Raw genomic sequence first — 21,722 nt, forward strand, 5'->3', positions numbered from 1 at the left:
TCACACAGTCAGCAGCCACTTAGACTGTACTGGGAACAAGTTACAGTTAAACGTCACCAAAGTGCTTCTCTCAGCCTGAAAAGGCTATTTTGACCAATGATATTTTTAAGAAAATGAGTGTCAGTTTTGTCATAAGGAAGGCATTTGGGCCCATGTATAGTGCATTGGGATTCTATTTGGGCACTTTTAGGTACAACACACAGTCGCCAGCCACTCAGAATGTACTGGGAACAAGTTACAGCCAAATGTCACCAAAGTGCTTCTCTCAGCCTGAAAAGGCTATTTAGACCCATGATATTTTTAAGAAAGTGGGTGTCAGTTTAGTCATAAGGAAGGCCTTTGGGCTCATGTATTGTGGATTGGGCTTCTATTTGGCCACTTTTAACCAAGTCACACAGTCAGCAGCCACTTAGACTGTACTGGGAACAAGTTACAGTTAAACGTCACCAAAGTGCTTCTCTCAGCCTGAAAAGGCTACTTTGACCAATGCATTTTTCAAAGAAAATGAGTGTCCGATTTTTCATAAGGAAGGCATTTGGGCCCATGTATAGTGCATTTGGGATTCTATTTGGGCACTTTTAGGTACAACACACAGTCGCCAGCCACTCAGAATGTACTGGGAACAAGTTACAGCCAAATGTCACCAAAGTGCTTCTCTCAGCCTGAAAAGGCTATTTAGACCCATGATATTTTTAAGAAAGTGGGTGTCAGTTTAGTCATAAGGAAGGCCTTTGGGCTCTTGTATTGTGGATTTGCCTTCTATTTGGCCACTTTTAGCCAAGTCACACAGTCAGCAGCCACTTAGACTGTACTGGGAACAAGTTACAGTTAAACGTCACCAAAGTGCTTCTCTCAGCCTGAAAAGGCTATTTTGACCAATGATATTTTTAAGAAAATGAGTGTCAGTTTTGTCATAAGGAAGGCATTTGGGCCCATGTATAGTGCATTGGGATTCTATTTGGGCACTTTTAGGTACAACACACAGTCGCCAGCCACTCAGAATGTACTGGGAACAAGTTACAGCCAAATGTCACCAAAGTGCTTCTCTCAGCCTGAAAAGGCTATTTAGACCCATGATATTTTTAAGAAAGTGGGTGTCAGTTTAGTCATAAGGAAGGCCTTTGGGCTCATGTATTGTGGATTGGGCTTCTATTTGGCCACTTTTAACCAAGTCACACAGTCAGCAGCCACTTAGACTGTACTGGGAACAAGTTACAGTTAAATGTCACCAAAGTGCTTCTCTCAGCCTGAAAAGGCTATTTTGACCAATGATTTTTTAAAGAAAATGAGTGTCAGTTTTGTCATAAGGAAGGCATTTGGGCCCATGTATAGTGCATTGGGATTCTATTTGGGCACTTTTAGGTACAACACACAGTCGCCAGCCACTCAGAATGTACTGGGAACAAGTTACAGCCAAATGTCACCAAAGTGCTTCTCTCAGCCTGAAAAGGCTATTTAGACCCATGATATTTTTAAGAAAGTGGGTGTCAGTTTAGTCATAAGGAAGGCCTTTGGGCTCATGTATTGTGGATTGGGCTTCTATTTGGCCACTTTTAACCAAGTCACACAGTCAGCAGCCACTTAGACTGTACTGGAAACAAGTTACAGTTAAATGTCACCAAAGTGCTTCTCTCAGCCTGAAAAGGCTATTTTGACCAATGATTTTTTAAAGAAAATGAGTGTCAGTTTTGTCATAAGGAAGGCATTTGGGCCCATGTATAGTGCATTGGGATTCTATTTGGGCACTTTTAGGTACAACACACAGTCACCAGCCACTCAGAATGTACTGGGAACAAGTTACAGCCAAATGTCACCAAAGTACTTCTCTCAGCCTGAAAAGGCTATTTAGACCCATGATATTTTTAAGAAAGTGGGTGTCAGTTTAGTCATAAGGAAGGCCTTTGGGCTCATGTATTGTGGATTGGGCTTCTATTTGGCCACTTTTAGCCAAGTCACACAGTCAGCAGCCACTTAGACTGTACTGGGAAGAAGTTACAGTTAAACGTCACCAAAGTGCTTCTCTCAGCCTGAAAAGGCTATTTTGACCAATGATATTTTTAAGAAAATGAGTGTCAGTTTTGTCATAAGGAAGGCATTTGGGCCCATGTATAGTGCATTGGGATTCTATTTGGGCACTTTTAGGTACAACACACAGTCGCCAGCCACTCAGAATGTACTGGGAACAAGTTACAGCCAAATGTCACCAAAGTGCTTCTCTCAGCCTGAAAAGGCTATTTAGACCCATGATATTTTTAAGAAAGTGGGTGTCAGTTTAGTCATAAGGAAGGCCTTTGGGCTCTTGTATTGTGGATTTGCCTTCTATTTGGCCACTTTTAGCCAAGTCACACAGTCAGCAGCCACTTAGATTGTACTGGGAACAAGTTACAGTTAAACGTCACCGAAGTGCTTCTCTCAGCCTGAAAAGGCTACTTTGACCAATGCATTTTTCAAAGAAAATGAGTGTCCGATTTTTCATAAGGAAGGCATTTGGGCCCATGTATAGTGCATTGGGATTCTATTTGGGCACTTTTAGGTACAACACACAGTCGCCAGCCACTCAGAATGTACTGGGAACAAGTTACAGCCAAATGTCACCAAAGTGCTTCTCTCAGCCTGAAAAGGCTATTTAGACCCATGATATTTTTAAGAAAGTGGGTGTCAGTTTAGTCATAAGGAAGGCCTTTGGGCTCATGTATTGTGGATTGGGCTTCTATTTGGCCACTTTTAACCAAGTCACACAGTCAGCAGCCACTTAGACTGTACTGGGAACAAGTTACAGTTAAATGTCACCAAAGTGCTTCTCTCAGCCAGAAAAGGCTATTTTGACCAATGATATTTTTAAGAAAATGAGTGTCAGTTTTGTCATAAGGAAGGCATTTGGGCCCATGTATAGTGCATTGGGATTCTATTTGGGCACTTTTAGGTACAACACACAGTCGCCAGCCACTCAGAATGTACTGGGAACAAGTTACAGCCAAATGTCACCAAAGTGCTTCTCTCAGCCTGAAAAGGCTATTTAGACCCATGATATTTTTAAGAAAGTGGGTGTCAGTTTAGTCATAAGGAAGGCCTTTGGGCTCATGTATTGTGGATTGGGCTTCTATTTGGCCACTTTTAACCAAGTCACACAGTCAGCAGCCACTTAGACTGTACTGGGAACAAGTTACAGTTAAATGTCACCAAAGTGCTTCTCTCAGCCTGAAAAGGCTATTTTGACCAATGATTTTTTAAAGAAAATGAGTGTCAGTTTTGTCATAAGGAAGGCATTTGGGCCCATGTATAGTGCATTGGGATTCTATTTGGGCACTTTTAGGTACAACACACAGTCGCCAGCCACTCAGAATGTACTGGGAACAAGTTACAGCCAAATGTCACCAAAGTACTTCTCTCAGCCTGAAAAGGCTATTTAGACCCATGATATTTTTAAGAAAGTGGGTGTCAGTTTAGTCATAAGGAAGGCCTTTGGGCTCATGTATTGTGGATTGGGCTTCTATTTGGCCACTTTTAGCCAAGTCACACAGTCAGCAGCCACTTAGACTGTACTGGGAAGAAGTTACAGTTAAACGTCACCAAAGTGCTTCTCTCAGCCTGAAAAGGCTATTTTGACCAATGATATTTTTAAGAAAATGAGTGTCAGTTTTGTCATAAGGAAGGCATTTGGGCCCATGTATAGTGCATTGGGATTCTATTTGGGCACTTTTAGGTACAACACACAGTCGCCAGCCACTCAGAATGTACTGGGAACAAGTTACAGCCAAATGTCACCAAAGTGCTTCTCTCAGCCTGAAAAGGCTATTTAGACCCATGATATTTTTAAGAAAGTGGGTGTCAGTTTAGTCATAAGGAAGGCCTTTGGGCTCTTGTATTGTGGATTTGCCTTCTATTTGGCCACTTTTAGCCAAGTCACACAGTCAGCAGCCACTTAGATTGTACTGGGAACAAGTTACAGTTAAACGTCACCGAAGTGCTTCTCTCAGCCTGAAAAGGCTACTTTGACCAATGCATTTTTCAAAGAAAATGAGTGTCCGATTTTTCATAAGGAAGGCATTTGGGCCCATGTATAGTGCATTGGGATTCTATTTGGGCACTTTTAGGTACAACACACAGTCGCCAGCCACTCAGAATGTACTGGGAACAAGTTACAGCCAAATGTCACCAAAGTGCTTCTCTCAGCCTGAAAAGGCTATTTAGACCCATGATATTTTTAAGAAAGTGGGTGTCAGTTTAGTCATAAGGAAGGCCTTTGGGCTCATGTATTGTGGATTGGGCTTCTATTTGGCCACTTTTAACCAAGTCACACAGTCAGCAGCCACTTAGACTGTACTGGGAACAAGTTACAGTTAAATGTCACCAAAGTGCTTCTCTCAGCCTGAAAAGGCTATTTTGACCAATGATATTTTTAAGAAAATGAGTGTCAGTTTTGTCATAAGGAAGGCATTTGGGCCCATGTATAGTGCATTGGGATTCTATTTGGGCACTTTTAGGTACAACACACAGTCGCCAGCCACTCAGAATGTACTGGGAACAAGTTACAGCCAAATGTCACCAAAGTGCTTCTCTCAGCCTGAAAAGGCTATTTAGACCCATGATATTTTTAAGAAAGTGGGTGTCAGTTTAGTCATAAGGAAGGCCTTTGGGCTCATGTATTGTGGATTGGGCTTCTATTTGGCCACTTTTAACCAAGTCACACAGTCAGCAGCCACTTAGACTGTACTGGGAACAAGTTACAGTTAAATGTCACCAAAGTGCTTCTCTCAGCCTGAAAAGGCTATTTTGACCAATGATTTTTTTAAAGAAAATGAGTGTCAGTTTTGTCATAAGGAAGGCATTTGGGCCCATGTATAGTGCATTGGGATTCTATTTGGGCACTTTTAGGTACAACACACAGTCGCCAGCCACTCAGAATGTACTGGGAACAAGTTACAGCCAAATGTCACCAAAGTACTTCTCTCAGCCTGAAAAGGCTATTTAGACCCATGATATTTTTAAGAAAGTGGGTGTCAGTTTAGTCATAAGGAAGGCCTTTGGGCTCATGTATTGTGGATTGGGCTTCTATTTGGCCACTTTTAGCCAAGTCACACAGTCAGCAGCCACTTAGACTGTACTGGGAAGAAGTTACAGTTAAACGTCACCAAAGTGCTTCTCTCAGCCTGAAAAGGCTATTTTGACCAATGATATTTTTAAGAAAATGAGTGTCAGTTTTGTCATAAGGAAGGCATTTGGGCCCATGTATAGTGCATTGGGATTCTATTTGGGCACTTTTAGGTACAACACACAGTCGCCAGCCACTCAGAATGTACTGGGAACAAGTTACAGCCAAATGTCACCAAAGTGCTTCTCTCAGCCTGAAAAGGCTATTTAGACCCATGATATTTTTAAGAAAGTGGGTGTCAGTTTAGTCATAAGGAAGGCCTTTGGGCTCTTGTATTGTGGATTTGCCTTCTATTTGGCCACTTTTAGCCAAGTCACACAGTCAGCAGCCACTTAGATTGTACTGGGAACAAGTTACAGTTAAACGTCACCGAAGTGCTTCTCTCAGCCTGAAAAGGCTACTTTGACCAATGCATTTTTCAAAGAAAATGAGTGTCCGATTTTTCATAAGGAAGGCATTTGGGCCCATGTATAGTGCATTGGGATTCTATTTGGGCACTTTTAGGTACAACACACAGTCGCCAGCCACTCAGAATGTACTGGGAACAAGTTACAGCCAAATGTCACCAAAGTGCTTCTCTCAGCCTGAAAAGGCTATTTAGACCCATGATATTTTTAAGAAAGTGGGTGTCAGTTTAGTCATAAGGAAGGCCTTTGGGCTCATGTATTGTGGATTGGGCTTCTATTTGGCCACTTTTAACCAAGTCACACAGTCAGCAGCCACTTAGACTGTACTGGGAACAAGTTACAGTTAAATGTCACCAAAGTGCTTCTCTCAGCCTGAAAAGGCTATTTTGACCAATGATATTTTTAAGAAAATGAGTGTCAGTTTTGTCATAAGGAAGGCATTTGGGCCCATGTATAGTGCATTGGGATTCTATTTGGGCACTTTTAGGTACAACACACAGTCGCCAGCCACTCAGAATGTACTGGGAACAAGTTACAGCCAAATGTCACCAAAGTGCTTCTCTCAGCCTGAAAAGGCTATTTAGACCCATGATATTTTTAAGAAAGTGGGTGTCAGTTTAGTCATAAGGAAGGCCTTTGGGCTCATGTATTGTGGATTGGGCTTCTATTTGGCCACTTTTAACCAAGTCACACAGTCAGCAGCCACTTAGACTGTACTGGGAACAAGTTACAGTTAAATGTCACCAAAGTGCTTCTCTCAGCCTGAAAAGGCTATTTTGACCAATGATTTTTTAAAGAAAATGAGTGTCAGTTTTGTCATAAGGAAGGCATTTGGGCCCATGTATAGTGCATTGGGATTCTATTTGGGCACTTTTAGGTACAACACACAGTCGCCAGCCACTCAGAATGTACTGGGAACAAGTTACAGCCAAATGTCACCAAAGTACTTCTCTCAGCCTGAAAAGGCTATTTAGACCCATGATATTTTTAAGAAAGTGGGTGTCAGTTTAGTCATAAGGAAGGCCTTTGGGCTCATGTATTGTGGATTGGGCTTCTATTTGGCCACTTTTAGCCAAGTCACACAGTCAGCAGCCACTTAGACTGTACTGGGAAGAAGTTACAGTTAAACGTCACCAAAGTGCTTCTCTCAGCCTGAAAAGGCTATTTTGACCAATGATATTTTTAAGAAAATGAGTGTCAGTTTTGTCATAAGGAAGGCATTTGGGCCCATGTATAGTGCATTGGGATTCTATTTGGGCACTTTTAGGTACAACACACAGTCGCCAGCCACTCAGAATGTACTGGGAACAAGTTACAGCCAAATGTCACCAAAGTGCTTCTCTCAGCCTGAAAAGGCTATTTAGACCCATGATATTTTTAAGAAAGTGGGTGTCAGTTTAGTCATAAGGAAGGCCTTTGGGCTCTTGTATTGTGGATTTGCCTTCTATTTGGCCACTTTTAGCCAAGTCACACAGTCAGCAGCCACTTAGACTGTACTGGGAACAAGTTACAGTTAAACGTCACCAAAGTGCTTCTCTCAGCCTGAAAAGGCTATTTTGACCAATGATATTTTTAAGAAAATGAGTGTCAGTTTTGTCATAAGGAAGGCATTTGGGCCCATGTATAGTGCATTGGGATTCTATTTGGGCACTTTTAGGTACAACACACAGTCGCCAGCCACTCAGAATGTACTGGGAACAAGTTACAGCCAAATGTCACCAAAGTGCTTCTCTCAGCCTGAAAAGGCTATTTAGACCCATGATATTTTTAAGAAAGTGGGTGTCAGTTTAGTCATAAGGAAGGCCTTTGGGCTCATGTATTGTGGATTGGGCTTCTATTTGGCCACTTTTAACCAAGTCACACAGTCAGCAGCCACTTAGACTGTACTGGGAACAAGTTACAGTTAAATGTCACCAAAGTGCTTCTCTCAGCCTGAAAAGGCTACTTTGACCAATGCATTTTTCAAAGAAAATGAGTGTCCGATTTTTCATAAGGAAGGCATTTGGGCCCATGTATAGTGCATTGGGATTCTATTTGGGCACTTTTAGGTACAACACACAGTCGCCAGCCACTCAGAATGTACTGGGAACAAGTTACAGCCAAATGTCACCAAAGTGCTTCTCTCAGCCTGAAAAGGCTATTTAGACCCATGATATTTTTAAGAAAGTGGGTGTCAGTTTAGTCATAAGGAAGGCCTTTGGGCTCTTGTATTGTGGATTTGCCTTCTATTTGGCCACTTTTAGCCAAGTCACACAGTCAGCAGCCACTTAGACTGTACTGGGAACAAGTTACAGTTAAACGTCACCAAAGTGCTTCTCTCAGCCTGAAAAGGCTATTTTGACCAATGATATTTTTAAGAAAATGAGTGTCAGTTTTGTCATAAGGAAGGCATTTGGGCCCATGTATAGTGCATTGGGATTCTATTTGGGCACTTTTAGGTACAACACACAGTCGCCAGCCACTCAGAATGTACTGGGAACAAGTTACAGCCAAATGTCACCAAAGTGCTTCTCTCAGCCTGAAAAGGCTATTTAGACCCATGATATTTTTAAGAAAGTGGGTGTCAGTTTAGTCATAAGGAAGGCCTTTGGGCTCATGTATTGTGGATTGGGCTTCTATTTGGCCACTTTTAACCAAGTCACACAGTCAGCAGCCACTTAGACTGTACTGGGAACAAGTTACAGTTAAATGTCACCAAAGTGCTTCTCTCAGCCTGAAAAGGCTATTTTGACCAATGATTTTTTAAAGAAAATGAGTGTCAGTTTTGTCATAAGGAAGGCATTTGGGCCCATGTATAGTGCATTGGGATTCTATTTGGGCACTTTTAGGTACAACACACAGTCGCCAGCCACTCAGAATGTACTGGGAACAAGTTACAGCCAAATGTCACCAAAGTACTTCTCTCAGCCTGAAAAGGCTATTTAGACCCATGATATTTTTAAGAAAGTGGGTGTCAGTTTAGTCATAAGGAAGGCCTTTGGGCTCATGTATTGTGGATTGGGCTTCTATTTGGCCACTTTTAGCCAAGTCACACAGTCAGCAGCCACTTAGACTGTACTGGGAAGAAGTTACAGTTAAACGTCACCAAAGTGCTTCTCTCAGCCTGAAAAGGCTATTTTGACCAATGATATTTTTAAGAAAATGAGTGTCAGTTTTGTCATAAGGAAGGCATTTGGGCCCATGTATAGTGCATTGGGATTCTATTTGGGCACTTTTAGGTACAACACACAGTCGCCAGCCACTCAGAATGTACTGGGAACAAGTTACAGCCAAATGTCACCAAAGTGCTTCTCTCAGCCTGAAAAGGCTATTTAGACCCATGATATTTTTAAGAAAGTGGGTGTCAGTTTAGTCATAAGGAAGGCCTTTGGGCTCTTGTATTGTGGATTTGCCTTCTATTTGGCCACTTTTAGCCAAGTCACACAGTCAGCAGCCACTTAGATTGTACTGGGAACAAGTTACAGTTAAACGTCACCGAAGTGCTTCTCTCAGCCTGAAAAGGCTACTTTGACCAATGCATTTTTCAAAGAAAATGAGTGTCCGATTTTTCATAAGGAAGGCATTTGGGCCCATGTATAGTGCATTGGGATTCTATTTGGGCACTTTTAGGTACAACACACAGTCGCCAGCCACTCAGAATGTACTGGGAACAAGTTACAGCCAAATGTCACCAAAGTGCTTCTCTCAGCCTGAAAAGGCTATTTAGACCCATGATATTTTTAAGAAAGTGGGTGTCAGTTTAGTCATAAGGAAGGCCTTTGGGCTCATGTATTGTGGATTGGGCTTCTATTTGGCCACTTTTAACCAAGTCACACAGTCAGCAGCCACTTAGACTGTACTGGGAACAAGTTACAGTTAAATGTCACCAAAGTGCTTCTCTCAGCCTGAAAAGGCTATTTTGACCAATGATATTTTTAAGAAAATGAGTGTCAGTTTTGTCATAAGGAAGGCATTTGGGCCCATGTATAGTGCATTGGGATTCTATTTGGGCACTTTTAGGTACAACACACAGTCGCCAGCCACTCAGAATGTACTGGGAACAAGTTACAGCCAAATGTCACCAAAGTGCTTCTCTCAGCCTGAAAAGGCTATTTAGACCCATGATATTTTTAAGAAAGTGGGTGTCAGTTTAGTCATAAGGAAGGCCTTTGGGCTCATGTATTGTGGATTGGGCTTCTATTTGGCCACTTTTAACCAAGTCACACAGTCAGCAGCCACTTAGACTGTACTGGGAACAAGTTACAGTTAAATGTCACCAAAGTGCTTCTCTCAGCCTGAAAAGGCTATTTTGACCAATGATTTTTTAAAGAAAATGAGTGTCAGTTTTGTCATAAGGAAGGCATTTGGGCCCATGTATAGTGCATTGGGATTCTATTTGGGCACTTTTAGGTACAACACACAGTCGCCAGCCACTCAGAATGTACTGGGAACAAGTTACAGCCAAATGTCACCAAAGTACTTCTCTCAGCCTGAAAAGGCTATTTAGACCCATGATATTTTTAAGAAAGTGGGTGTCAGTTTAGTCATAAGGAAGGCCTTTGGGCTCATGTATTGTGGATTGGGCTTCTATTTGGCCACTTTTAGCCAAGTCACACAGTCAGCAGCCACTTAGACTGTACTGGGAAGAAGTTACAGTTAAACGTCACCAAAGTGCTTCTCTCAGCCTGAAAAGGCTATTTTGACCAATGATATTTTTAAGAAAATGAGTGTCAGTTTTGTCATAAGGAAGGCATTTGGGCCCATGTATAGTGCATTGGGATTCTATTTGGGCACTTTTAGGTACAACACACAGTCGCCAGCCACTCAGAATGTACTGGGAACAAGTTACAGCCAAATGTCACCAAAGTGCTTCTCTCAGCCTGAAAAGGCTATTTAGACCCATGATATTTTTAAGAAAGTGGGTGTCAGTTTAGTCATAAGGAAGGCCTTTGGGCTCTTGTATTGTGGATTTGCCTTCTATTTGGCCACTTTTAGCCAAGTCACACAGTCAGCAGCCACTTAGACTGTACTGGGAACAAGTTACAGTTAAACGTCACCAAAGTGCTTCTCTCAGCCTGAAAAGGCTATTTTGACCAATGATATTTTTAAGAAAATGAGTGTCAGTTTTGTCATAAGGAAGGCATTTGGGCCCATGTATAGTGCATTGGGATTCTATTTGGGCACTTTTAGGTACAACACACAGTCGCCAGCCACTCAGAATGTACTGGGAACAAGTTACAGCCAAATGTCACCAAAGTGCTTCTCTCAGCCTGAAAAGGCTATTTAGACCCATGATATTTTTAAGAAAGTGGGTGTCAGTTTAGTCATAAGGAAGGCCTTTGGGCTCATGTGTTGTGGATTGGGCTTCTATTTGGCCACTTTTAACCAAGTCACACAGTCAGCAGCCACTTAGACTGTACTGGGAACAAGTTACAGTTAAATGTCACCAAAGTGCTTCTCTCAGCCTGAAAAGGCTACTTTGACCAATGCATTTTTCAAAGAAAATGAGTGTCCGATTTTTCATAAGGAAGGCATTTGGGCCCATGTATAGTGCATTGGGATTCTATTTGGGCACTTTTAGGTACAACACACAGTCGCCAGCCACTCAGAATGTACTGGGAACAAGTTACAGCCAAATGTCACCAAAGTGCTTCTCTCAGCCTGAAAAGGCTATTTAGACCCATGATATTTTTAAGAAAGTGGGTGTCAGTTTAGTCATAAGGAAGGCCTTTGGGCTCTTGTATTGTGGATTTGCCTTCTATTTGGCCACTTTTAGCCAAGTCACACAGTCAGCAGCCACTTAGACTGTACTGGGAACAAGTTACAGTTAAACGTCACCAAAGTGCTTCTCTCAGCCTGAAAAGGCTATTTTGACCAATGATATTTTTAAGAAAATGAGTGTCAGTTTTGTCATAAGGAAGGCATTTGGGCCCATGTATAGTGCATTGGGATTCTATTTGGGCACTTTTAGGTACAACACACAGTCGCCAGCCACTCAGAATGTACTGGGAACAAGTTACAGCCAAATGTCACCAAAGTGCTTCTCTCAGCCTGAAAAGGCTATTTAGACCCATGATATTTTAAGAAAGTGGGTGTCAGTTTAGTCATAAGGAAGGCCTTTGGGCTCATGTATTGTGGATTGGGCTTCTATTTGGCCACTTTTAGCCAAGTCACACAGTCAGCAGCCACTTAGACTGTACTGGGAACAAGTTACAGTTAAACGTCACCAAAGTGCTTCTCTCAGCCTGAAAAGGCTACTTTGACCAATGCATTTTTCAAAGAAAATGAGTGTCCGATTTTTCATAAGGAAGGCATTTGGGCCCATGTATAGTGCATTGGGATTCTATTTGGGCATTTTTAGGTACAACACACAGTCGCCAGCCACTCAGAATGTACTGGGAACAAGTTACAGCCAAATGTCACCAAAGTGCTTCTCTCAGCCTGAAAAGGCTATTTAGACCCATGATATTTTTAAGAAAGTGGGTGTCAGTTTAGTCATAAGGAAGGCCTTTGGGCTCTTGTATTGTGGATTTGCCTTCTATTTGGCCACTTTTAGCCAAGTCACACAGTCAGCAGCCACTTAGACTGTACTGGGAACAAGTTACAGTTAAACGTCACCAAAGTGCTTCTCTCAGCCTGAAAAGGCTATTTTGACCAATGATATTTTTAAGAAAATGAGTGTCAGTTTTGTCATAAGGAAGGCATTTGGGCCCATGTATAGTGCATTGGGATTCTATTTGGGCACTTTTAGGTACAACACACAGTCGCCAGCCACTCAGAATGTACTGGGAACAAGTTACAGCCAAATGTCACCAAAGTGCTTCTCTCAGCCTGAAAAGGCTATTTAGACCCATGATATTTTTAAGAAAGTGGGTGTCAGTTTAGTCATAAGGAAGGCCTTTGGGCTCTTGTATTGTGGATTTGCCTTCTATTTGGCCACTTTTAGCCAAGTCACACAGTCAGCAGCCACTTAGATTGTACTGGGAACAAGTTACAGTTAAACGTCACCAAAGTGCTTCTCTCAGCCTGAAAAGGCTACTTTGACCAATGCATTTTTCAAAGAAAATGAGTGTCCGATTTTTCATAAGGAAGGCATTTGGACCCATGTATAGTGCATTGGGATTCTATTTGGGCACTTTTAGGTACAACACACAGTCGCCAGCCACTCAGAATGTACTGGGAACAAGTTACAGCCAAATGTCACCAAAGTGCTTCTCTCAGCCTGAAAAGGCTATTTAGACCCATGATATTTTTAAGAAAGTGGGTGTCAGTTTAGTCATAAGGAAGGCCTTTGGGCTCTTGTATTGTGGATTTGCCTTCTATTTGGCCACTTTTAGCCAAGTCACACAGTCAGCAGCCACTTAGATTGTACTGGGAACAAGTTACAGTTAAACGTCACCAAAGTGCTTCTCTCAGCCTGAAAAGGCTACTTTGACCAATGCATTTTTCAAAGAAAATGAGTGTCCGATTTTTCATAAGGAAGGCATTTGGGCCCATGTATAGTGCATTGGGATTCTATTTGGGCACTTTTAGGTACAACACACAGTCGCCAGCCACTCAGAATGTACTGGGAACAAGTTACAGCCAAATGTCACCAAAGTGCTTCTCTCAGCCTGAAAAGGCTATTTAGACCCATGATATTTTTAAGAAAGTGGGTGTCAGTTTAGTCATAAGGAAGGCCTTTGGGCTCTTGTATTGTGGATTTGCCTTCTATTTGGCCACTTTTAGCCAAGTCACACAGTCAGCAGCCACTTAGACTGTACTGGGAACAAGTTACAGTTAAACGTCACCAAAGTGCTTCTCTCAGCCTGAAAAGGCTACTTTGACCAATGCATTTTTCAAAGAAAATGAGTGTCCGATTTTTCATAAGGAAGGCATTTGGGCCCATGTATAGTGCATTTGGGATTCTATTTGGGCACTTTTAGGTACAACACACAGTCGCCAGCCACTCAGAATGTACTGGGAACAAGTTACAGCCAAATGTCACCAAAGTGCTTCTCTCAGCCTGAAAAGGCTACTTTGACCAATGCATTTTTCAAAGAAAATGAGTGTCCGATTTTTCATAAGGAAGGCATTTGGGCCCATGTATAGTGCATTGGGATTCTATTTGGGCACTTTTAGGTACAACACACAGTCGCCAGCCACTCAGAATGTACTGGGAACAAGTTACAGCCAAATGTCACCAAAGTGCTTCTCTCAGCCTGAAAAGGCTATTTAGACCCATGATATTTTTAAGAAAGTGGGTGTCAGTTTAGTCATAAGGAAGGCCTTTGGGCTCTTGTATTGTGGATTTGCCTTCTATTTGGCCACTTTTAGCCAAGTCACACAGTCAGCAGCCACTTAGACTGTACTGGGAACAAGTTACAGTTAAACGTCACCAAAGTGCTTCTCTCAGCCTGAAAAGGCTATTTTGACCAATGATATTTTTAAGAAAATGAGTGTCAGTTTTGTCATAAGGAAGGCATTTGGGCCCATGTATAGTGCATTGGGATTCTATTTGGGCACTTTTAGGTACAACACACAGTCGCCAGCCACTCAGAATGTACTGGGAACAAGTTACAGCCAAATGTCACCAAAGTGCTTCTCTCAGCCTGAAAAGGCTATTTAGACCCATGATATTTTAAGAAAGTGGGTGTCAGTTTAGTCATAAGGAAGGCCTTTGGGCTCATGTATTGTGGATTGGGCTTCTATTTGGCCACTTTTAGCCAAGTCACACAGTCAGCAGCCACTTAGACTGTACTGGGAACAAGTTACAGTTAAACGTCACCAAAGTGCTTCTCTCAGCCTGAAAAGGCTACTTTGACCAATGCATTTTTCAAAGAAAATGAGTGTCCGATTTTTCATAAGGAAGGCATTTGGGCCCATGTATAGTGCATTGGGATTCTATTTGGGCATTTTTAGGTACAACACACAGTCGCCAGCCACTCAGAATGTACTGGGAACAAGTTACAGCCAAATGTCACCAAAGTGCTTCTCTCAGCCTGAAAAGGCTATTTAGACCCATGATATTTTTAAGAAAGTGGGTGTCAGTTTAGTCATAAGGAAGGCCTTTGGGCTCTTGTATTGTGGATTTGCCTTCTATTTGGCCACTTTTAGCCAAGTCACACAGTCAGCAGCCACTTAGACTGTACTGGGAACAAGTTACAGTTAAACGTCACCAAAGTGCTTCTCTCAGCCTGAAAAGGCTATTTTGACCAATGATATTTTTAAGAAAATGAGTGTCAGTTTTGTCATAAGGAAGGCATTTGGGCCCATGTATAGTGCATTGGGATTCTATTTGGGCACTTTTAGGTACAACACACAGTCGCCAGCCACTCAGAATGTACTGGGAACAAGTTACAGCCAAATGTCACCAAAGTGCTTCTCTCAGCCTGAAAAGGCTATTTAGACCCATGATATTTTTAAGAAAGTGGGTGTCAGTTTAGTCATAAGGAAGGCCTTTGGGCTCTTGTATTGTGGATTTGCCTTCTATTTGGCCACTTTTAGCCAAGTCACACAGTCAGCAGCCACTTAGATTGTACTGGGAACAAGTTACAGTTAAACGTCACCAAAGTGCTTCTCTCAGCCTGAAAAGGCTACTTTGACCAATGCATTTTTCAAAGAAAATGAGTGTCCGATTTTTCATAAGGAAGGCATTTGGACCCATGTATAGTGCATTGGGATTCTATTTGGGCACTTTTAGGTACAACACACAGTCGCCAGCCACTCAGAATGTACTGGGAACAAGTTACAGCCAAATGTCACCAAAGTGCTTCTCTCAGCCTGAAAAGGCTATTTAGACCCATGATATTTTTAAGAAAGTGGGTGTCAGTTTAGTCATAAGGAAGGCCTTTGGGCTCTTGTATTGTGGATTTGCCTTCTATTTGGCCACTTTTAGCCAAGTCACACAGTCAGCAGCCACTTAGATTGTACTGGGAACAAGTTACAGTTAAACGTCACCAAAGTGCTTCTCTCAGCCTGAAAAGGCTACTTTGACCAATGCATTTTTCAAAGAAAATGAGTGTCCGATTTTTCATAAGGAAGGCATTTGGGCCCATGTATAGTGCATTGGGATTCTATTTGGGCACTTTTAGGTACAACACACAGTCGCCAGCCACTCAGAATGTACTGGGAACAAGTTACAGCCAAATGTCACCAAAGTGCTTCTCTCAGCCTGAAAAGGCTATTTAGACCCATGATATTTTTAAGAAAGTGGGTGTCAGTTTAGTCATAAGGAAGGCCTTTGGGCTCTTGTATTGTGGATTTGCCTTCTATTTGGCCACTTTTAGCCAAGTCACACAGTCAGCAGCCACTTAGACTGTACTGGGAACAAGTTACAGTTAAACGTCACCAAAGTGCTTCTCTCAGCCTGAAAAGGCTACTTTGACCAATGCATTTTTCAAAGAAAATGAGTGTCCGATTTTTCATAAGGAAGGCATTTGGGCCCATGTATAGTGCATTTGGGATTCTATTTGGGCACTTTTAGGTACAACACACAGTCGCCAGCCACTCAGAATGTACTGGGAACAAGTTACAGCCAAATGTCACCAAAGTGCTTCTCTCAGCCTGAAAAGGCTATTTAGACCCATTATATTTTTAAGAAAGTGGGTGTCAGTTTAGTCATAAGGAAGGCCTTTGGGCTCTTGTATTGTGGATTTGCCTTCTATTTGGCCACTTTTAGCCAAGTCACACAGTCAGCAGCCACTTAGACTGTACTGGGAACAAGTTACAGTTAAACGTCACCAAAGTGCTTCTCTCAGCCTGAAAAGGCTATTTTGACCAATGATATTTTTAAGAAAATGAGTGTCAGTTTTGTCATAAGGAAGGCATTTGGGCCCATGTATAGTGCATTGGGATTCTATTTGGGCACTTTTAGGTACAACACACAGTCGCCAGCCACTCAGAATGTACTGGGAACAAGTTACAGCCAAATGTCACCAAAGTGCTTCTCTCAGCCTGAAAAGGCTATTTAGACCCATGATATTTTTAAGAAAGTGGGTGTCAGTTTAGTCATAAGGAAGGCCTTTGGGCTCTTGATTTGTGGATTTGCCTTCTATTTGGCCACTTTTAGCCAAGTCACACAGTCAGCAGCCACTTAGATTGTACTGGGAACAAGTTACAGTTAAACGTCACCAAAGTGCTTCTCTCAGCCTGAAAAGGCTACTTTGACCAATGCATTTTTCAAAGAAAATGAGTGTCCGATTTTTCATAAGGAAGGCATTTGGGCCCATGTATAGTGCATTGGGATTCTATTTGGGCACTTTTAGGTACAACACACAGTCGCCAGCCACTCAGAATGTACTGGGAACAAGTTACAGCCAAATGTCACCAAAGTGCTTCTCTCAGCCTGAAAAGGCTATTTAGACCCATGATATTTTTAAGAAAGTGGGTGTCAGTTTAGTCATAAGGAAGGCCTTTGGGCTCATGTATTGTGGATTGGGCTTCTATTTGGCCACTTTTAACCAAGTCACACAGTCAGCAGCCACTTAGACTGTACTGGGAACAAGTTACAGTTAAATGTCACCAAAGTGCTTCTCTCAGCCTGAAAAGGCTATTTTGACCAATGATATTTTTAAGAAAATGAGTGTCAGTTTTGTCATAAGGAAGGCATTTGGGCCCATGTATAGTGCATTGGGATTCTATTTGGGCACTTTTAGGTACAACACACAGTCGCCAGCCACTCAGAATGTACTGGGAACAAGTTACAGCCAAATGTCACCAAAGTGCTTCTCTCAGCCTGAAAAGGCTATTTAGACCCATGATATTTTTAAGAAAGTGGGTGTCAGTTTAGTCATAAGGAAGGCCTTTGGGCTCATGTATTGTGGATTGGGCTTCTATTTGGCCACTTTTAACCAAGTCACACAGTCAGCAGCCACTTAGACTGTACTGGGAACAAGTTACAGTTAAATGTCACCAAAGTGCTTCTCTCAGCCTGAAAAGGCTATTTTGACCAATGATATTTTTAAGAAAATGAGTGTCAGTTTTGTCATAAGGAAGGCATTTGGGCCCATGTATAGTGCATTGGGATTCTATTTGGGCACTTTTAGGTACAACACACAGTCGCCAGCCACTCAGAATGTACTGGGAACAAGTTACAGCCAAATGTCACCAAAGTGCTTCTCTCAGCCTGAAAAGGCTATTTAGACCCATGATATTTTTAAGAAAGTGGGTGTCAGTTTAGTCATAAGGAAGGCCTTTGGGCTCATGTATTGTGGATTGGGCTTCTATTTGGCCACTTTTAACCAAGTCACACAGTCAGCAGCCACTTAGACTGTACTGGGAACAAGTTACAGTTAAATGTCACCAAAGTGCTTCTCTCAGCCTGAAAAGGCTATTTTGACCAATGATTTTTTAAAGAAAATGAGTGTCAGTTTTGTCATAAGGAAGGCATTTGGGCCCATGTATAGTGCATTGGGATTCTATTTGGGCACTTTTAGGTACAACACACAGTCGCCAGCCACTCAGAATGTACTGGGAACAAGTTACAGCCAAATGTCACCAAAGTACTTCTCTCAGCCTGAAAAGGCTATTTAGACCCATGATATTTTTAAGAAAGTGGGTGTCAGTTTAGTCATAAGGAAGGCCTTTGGGCTCATGTATTGTGGATTGGGCTTCTATTTGGCCACTTTTAGCCAAGTCACACAGTCAGCAGCCACTTAGACTGTACTGGGAAGAAGTTACAGTTAAACGTCACCAAAGTGCTTCTCTCAGCCTGAAAAGGCTATTTTGACCAATGATATTTTTAAGAAAATGAGTGTCAGTTTTGTCATAAGGAAGGCATTTGGGCCCATGTATAGTGCATTGGGATTCTATTTGGGCACTTTTAGGTACAACACACAGTCGCCAGCCACTCAGAATGTACTGGCAACAAGTTACAGCCAAATGTCACCAAAGTGCTTCTCTCAGCCTGAAAAGGCTATTTAGACCCATGATATTTTTAAGATAGTGGGTGTCAGTTTAGTCATAAGGAAGGCCTTTGGGCTCTTGTATTGTGGATTGGGCTTCTATTTGGCCACTTTTAGCCAAGTCACACAGTCAGCAGCCACTTAGACTGTACTGGGAACAAGTTACAGTTAAACGTCACCAAAGTGCTTCTCTCAGCCTGAAAAGGCTACTTTGACCAATGCATTTTTCAAAGAAAATGAGTGTCCGATTTTTCATAAGGAAGGCATTTGGGCCCATGTATAGTGCATTTGGGATTCTATTTGGGCACTTTTAGGTACAACACACAGTCGCCAGCCACTCAGAATGTACTGGGAACAAGTTACAGCCAAATGTCACCAAAGTGCTTCTCTCAGCCTGAAAAGGCTATTTAGACCCATGATATTTTTAAGAAAGTGGGTGTCAGTTTAGTCATAAGGAAGGCCTTTGGGCTCATGTATTGTGGATTGGGCTTCTATTTGGCCACTTTTAACCAAGTCACACAGTCAGCAGCCACTTAGACTGTACTGGGAACAAGTTACAGTTAAATGTCACCAAAGTGCTTCTCTCAGCCTGAAAAGGCTATTTTGACCAATGATATTTTTAAGAAAATGAGTGTCAGTTTTGTCATAAGGAAGGCATTTGGGCCCATGTATAGTGCATTGGGATTCTATTTGGGCACTTTTAGGTACAACACACAGTCGCCAGCCACTCAGAATGTACTGGCAACAAGTTACAGCCAAATGTCACCAAAGTGCTTCTCTCAGCCTGAAAAGGCTATTTAGACCCATGATATTTTTAAGATAGTGGGTGTCAGTTTAGTCATAAGGAAGGCCTTTGGGCTCTTGTATTGTGGATTGGGCTTCTATTTGGCCACTTTTAGCCAAGTCACACAGTCAGCAGCCACTTAGACTGTACTGGGAACAAGTTACAGTTAAACGTCACCAAAGTGCTTCTCTCAGCCTGAAAAGGCTACTTTGACCAATGCATTTTTCAAAGAAAATGAGTGTCCGATTTTTCATAAGGAAGGCATTTGGGCCCATGTATAGTGCATTTGGGATTCTATTTGGGCACTTTTAGGTACAACACACAGTCGCCAGCCACTCAGAATGTACTGGGAACAAGTTACAGCCAAATGTCACCAAAGTGCTTCTCTCAGCCTGAAAAGGCTATTTAGACCCATGATATTTTTAAGAAAGTGGGTGTCAGTTTAGTCATAAGGAAGGCCTTTGGGCTCATGTATTGTGGATTGGGCTTCTATTTGGCCACTTTTAACCAAGTCACACAGTCAGCAGCCACTTAGACTGTACTGGGAACAAGTTACAGTTAAATGTCACCAAAGTGCTTCTCTCAGCCTGAAAAGGCTATTTTGACCAATGATATTTTTAAGAAAATGAGTGTCAGTTTTGTCATAAGGAAGGCATTTGGGCCCATGTATAGTGCATTGGGATTCTATTTGGGCACCTTTAGGTACAACACACAGTCGCCAGCCACTCAGAATGTACTGGGAACAAGTTACAGCCAAATGTCACCAAAGTGCTTCTCTCAGCCTGAAAAGGCTATTTAGACCCATGATATTTTTAAGAAAGTGGGTGTCAGTTTAGTCATAAGGAAGGCCTTTGGGCTCATGTATTGTGGATTGGGCTTCTATTTGGCCACTTTTAACCAAGTCACACAGTCAGCAGCCACTTAGACTGTACTGGGAACAAGTTACAGTTAAATGTCACCAAAGTGCTTCTCTCAGCCTGAAAAGGCTATTTTGACCAATGATTTTTTAAAGAAAATGAGTGTCAGTTTTGTCATAAGGAAGGCATTTGGGCCCATGTATAGTGCATTGGGATTCTATTTGGGCACTTTTAGGTACAACACACAGTCGCCAGCCACTCAGAATGTACTGGGAACAAGTTACAGCCAAATGTCACCAAAGTACTTCTCTCAGCCTGAAAAGGCTATTTAGACCCATGATATTTTTAAGAAAGTGGGTGTCAGTTTAGTCATAAGGAAGGCCTTTGGGCTCATGTATTGTGGATTGGGCTTCTATTTGGCCACTTTTAGCCAAGTCACACAGTCAGCAGCCACTTAGACTGTACTGGGAAGAAGTTACAGTTAAACGTCACCAAAGTGCTTCTCTCAGCCTGAAAAGGCTATTTTGACCAATGATATTTTTAAGAAAATGAGTGTCAGTTTTGTCATAAGGAAGGCATTTGGGCCCATGTATAGTGCATTGGGATTCTATTTGGGCACTTTTAGGTACAACACACAGTCGCCAGCCACTCAGAATGTACTGGGAACAAGTTACAGCCAAATGTCACCAAAGTGCTTCTCTCAGCCTGAAAAGGCTATTTAGACCCATGATATTTTTAAGAAAGTGGGTGTCAGTTTAGTCATAAGGAAGGCCTTTGGGCTCTTGTATTGTGGATTTGCCTTCTATTTGGCCACTTTTAGCCAAGTCACACAGTCAGCAGCCACTTAGACTGTACTGGGAACAAGTTACAGTTAAACGTCACCAAAGTGCTTCTCTCAGCCTGAAAAGGCTATTTTGACCAATGATATTTTTAAGAAAATCAGTGTCAGTTTTGTCATAAGGAAGGCATTTGGGCCCATGTATAGTGCATTGGGATTCTATTTGGGCACTTTTAGGTACAACACACAGTCGCCAGCCACTCAGAATGTACTGGGAACAAGTTACAGCCAAATGTCACCAAAGTGCTTCTCTCAGCCTGAAAAGGCTATTTAGACCCATGATATTTTTAAGAAAGTGGGTGTCAGTTTAGTCATAAGGAAGGCCTTTGGGCTCATGTATTGTGGATTGGGCTTCTATTTGGCCACTTTTAACCAAGTCACACAGTCAGCAGCCACTTAGACTGTACTGGGAACAAGTTACAGTTAAATGTCACCAAAGTGCTTCTCTCAGCCTGAAAAGGCTACTTTGACCAATGCATTTTTCAAAGAAAATGAGTGTCCGATTTTTCATAAGGAAGGCATTTGGGCCCATGTATAGTGCATTGGGATTCTATTTGGGCACTTTTAGGTACAACACACAGTCGCCAGCCACTCAGAATGTACTGGGAACAAGTTACAGCCAAATGTCACCAAAGTGCTTCTCTCAGCCTGAAAAGGCTATTTAGACCCATGATATTTTTAAGAAAGTGGGTGTCAGTTTAGTCATAAGGAAGGCCTTTGGGCTCTTGTATTGTGGATTTGCCTTCTATTTGGCCACTTTTAGCCAAGTCACACAGTCAGCAGCCACTTAGACTGTACTGGGAACAAGTTACAGTTAAACG

The sequence above is a fragment of the Gymnoscopelus microlampas genome, assembly GCF_963454915.1.
Source record: "Gymnoscopelus microlampas genome assembly, chromosome: 22".
NCBI classification, from domain to species: domain Eukaryota; kingdom Metazoa; phylum Chordata; class Actinopteri; order Myctophiformes; family Myctophidae; genus Gymnoscopelus; species Gymnoscopelus microlampas.